At 47.2% G+C, this 3,366-nt stretch overlaps 1 pseudogene across 1 annotated transcript; it reads left to right on the top strand.

Annotated features, from left to right (window-relative positions):
* Positions 1 to 251: 251 nt before the first annotated feature.
* Positions 252 to 2,404, top strand: LOC147880819 (protein ASPARTIC PROTEASE IN GUARD CELL 1 pseudogene; annotated as a pseudogene). Its single transcript, XR_015540554.1, has 2 exons — positions 252 to 428; positions 575 to 2,404. The product of XR_015540554.1 is annotated as a protein ASPARTIC PROTEASE IN GUARD CELL 1 pseudogene (transcript).
* The last annotated feature ends 962 nt before the right edge of the window (positions 2,405 to 3,366 follow it).

Below are 3,366 nucleotides of genomic sequence, written 5' to 3'. Positions count from 1 at the left end.
GGGTTTGTGGTGAACACGCAATCCAAACCAGGAGGCCAAGGCAAATTTATTTCACGTTTGTTGCTAATGGTGAGCCTTAATTTTGAAATCATTGTGGTGAGGCGAGGGGGTGGGCCCTCTAACGGAATATCTCACCGCCAAAAAAACATAAACACACCGACAAGTAGGTACTGCATGCATCGTACTGCAAACGTGACCATGTCTCTCTCTAGAGTCCAGACTCCAGACTCCAGTCTCATCATCAACTTGTTAACTAGTCTCTTTCATGAGAGCCTGAGAGCTGCACACACCCATACACACCACAGTGTAGCCGCTAGCGTGTTCCTGCAGGCTGCCAGTACTGCTCAGCGTGCCTCTCCTCTCCCTGCCTTCTTTCACAATCCCACTCCACGCTTCACTTCAGTCGCGGAAACTGGTTTGTTCTTCAGGTGAATAGAATCCTCATGCTTTCACCATCACTTTTTCTTGATGCTCGGGACCGTTTTTTATGTTGTGCGGCCGGATGTATTGGTATACTTTTTTTTGGTTCTTCGGCAGCGAGAGTAATCAACTGCTAATTTGCGTAGCTGCACAGATACTACGCAAGTGCCTGGGAAATGACCGTCCTCACGGTGCTCCGCAGAATGAGCTCAGGAGCTGTTATCTGTGCCTGGTTTTTGATGTTCCAGCTTCTCCCTCATCAGACCATAGCCACCAACAAAGCAGGTTACCAGACGCTAGTAGTTGGCGGCACCAACGTCGACCCGAGAGACAGAACCGATCAGCACCTGAGCAGCGAGCTCGTTGCGGAGGATGGGACGTGGTCTGTAAGGGTGTTTCACAGGGATGAGCTGCCTAGATTTCAACCTGCAGGCTCGTCTGATAAGGCGAGTAAATTGGTGGAACGGTTGAAGAGGGATGCGGCCCGGGTGGAAGCCATCAGCAAGCGTGTACAACTTGCTGTCATGGATGCGAAGCTTACCGAATTTGAGCCCAGTGAATCGACGGCGACCCAAATATCTGTGGAGGACTTCAGCAGCCCAATCGTCTCCGGTGTAAGCCAGGGGAGTGGAGAGTATTTCACTAGATTTGGGCTGGGTACTCCTCCTAAGCAGGCTTACTTCGTGATGGACACGGGCAGTGATCTCTCGTGGACTCAGTGTGCACCTTGCACCAAGTGTTACAAACAAAGCGATCCTCTTTTCAACCCCGCGGCGTCGTCCTCCTTTCGGACTGTGACTTGCGGCTCGCCCCTTTGTTCCCAGTTGCAGATAGGTGCTTGTCAACGCAACCAGTGTCTCTACCAGGTGTCCTACGGAGATGGCTCGTTTACGGTTGGAAATTTTGCCCTGGAGACGTTCTCATTCGGTCGAAACTCGGTGAAGAATGTGGGCATCGGGTGCGGTCACGACAACGAAGGTTTGTTCGTGGGAGCTGCCGGGCTTCTTGGCCTTGGAGGGGGAAAACTGTCCTTCCCGTCACAAATCAAGTCCGATTTCTCGTACTGCTTAGCCGACCGATTCTTAGGCGGATCCAGTGCTCTCATTTTAGGTGCTGGGGCTGTGCCCAAGGGTGCCAAGTTCACATCCCTGCTGAAAAATCCCAAGCTGAGCACCTTCTATTACGTGCCTCTCGTTGGAATTAGTGTGGCTGGGGCGTGGCTGTCCCTCGCTCCGTCCAGTTTTTCTCTTCAGTCTAGCGGCAAGGGAGGTGTGATACTGGATTCTGGAACTTCTGTGACCCGTCTTGTCGCCCCTGCATATACATTGTTACGGGACGCCTTCCGAGCAGGTACAACCAATTTGCCTTCAGCAGGTGGGTTTTCCCTGTTCGATACCTGTTACGATTTCGGGGGGATGGCGTCAGTGGATGTGCCTACCGTGGATTTGCACTTCGCAGGCGGTACCAGTCTCTCGCTATCGGCAAGCAATTACCTCGTTCCCATTGATTCAGCAGGCACCTACTGCTTCGCCTTCGCTCCCACGTCCTCTGATCTCTCGATCATAGGGAACATGCAACAGCAGGGTTTCCGCATTTCTTTCAGCTCTCGAACGGGGAAGTTGGGATTTACTCCGAATCAGTGCTGACGGCCTTCTCTCTCTCCATTGATGCCGGTTGCTAATTTCATTTCAATCTCGTATTCGACGGCTATGGTAACGCATCTACAATTCCAAATCGGCTGGTCGTTAAACCGGGGTTTAGGCCAACTCTGGTTGCTTCAAGCTTCTTGGTTTTTGGATCTTTAAATAATTGGATATTTGACACGTTTCCTTTTTTGTGTGTGTGTGTGTGTGTGTGTGTGTGTGTGTGTAGAGAGAGAGATTAAATGGATGTTTGAAACTACTTATAAAAGAGTTTACATAAAGCATTCACATAATGAGTCTACATGGGCTTTGAGCATTTGGGTGTAATAACACTCCATAATTCTAGATTTGCATCATTTTGGGATTCTATTTTCTTTGTTGTGGATGAGCAATTGTTGTCTTACAACATGGCCAAACCCCTGTGGTCTTTTGGAGGGGTAAAACCTATTTGTTAAAGCCTCCTTGAATCTTGCTCAACTTACGAAAGGACACTTAATGTATTAAGAGAGAGAGAGAGAGAGATTAAAAGTATATTTGAAACTACTTATAAAGAGTTTACATAAAGCATTCACATACTCAGTGTACATAAGCTCTGAGCATTTAGTTGTATTTGCACTCCATAATTGTAGATTTACATCATTTTGAGATTCAATTATTGATGCTTGTCTATTTTCGCTTGTTGCGAGGTGAGCAATGTTGATGTCTTTGTTGCAATGCAACATGTCGAAACTCCCTCGGTCTTTTGGAGGCATTAGTCCCTTAGCACTAGCAACCTTGAATTCCATGAGAGGAACCATCCCCTCCATATAGTAATTTTGCTTTGAACTTATCCATAACCCCATTAGAGCCTCTCCTTCATTGACACATCTACTCCAATTGGAAAGCCCAAGTGTCTTATCACCACATTCAAAGCAGCCTAGCATAGCCCATATTTCATTGGCTAATCAAGATTGTCTTCTCCATGAAGCCGCATCGCATCTACAAGATAAATTTTTGATCCCAAAGCTCTAGAGAAGAGATCAATCACTTGTAGCAAGTAGTCCATCCTTCCCTCATCCAACTTAGATATTGCATTGGTATTATTTATATTAGGCAATGTTAGTCTTTCTTTTGTAACGTCTCAACATCTCCTATTACAAGCTTAGTCACCAAAGCAAAGGTGTAAGGATGCAACCTTGCCTTACTAACCTTCTTAGGTCAAATGGTCCTATAACACCCATTTGAGTCTTTCATAATGTCACTTTGATCGTGCAACAATAAGGGGAGTGATGATCCTACAACTAGTACACCCTTCGCTCCATCC

Source organism: Dipteris shenzhenensis, chromosome 32 (genome assembly GCF_047967505.1).
Source record: "Dipteris shenzhenensis isolate YYH24624 ecotype China chromosome 32, Dip_SZ_1.0, whole genome shotgun sequence".
Classification (NCBI taxonomy): Eukaryota; Viridiplantae; Streptophyta; class Polypodiopsida; order Gleicheniales; family Dipteridaceae; genus Dipteris; species Dipteris shenzhenensis.
The sequence above is the reverse complement of the archived record's forward strand: the minus strand, read 5'-3'. Positions and strand labels throughout refer to the sequence as shown.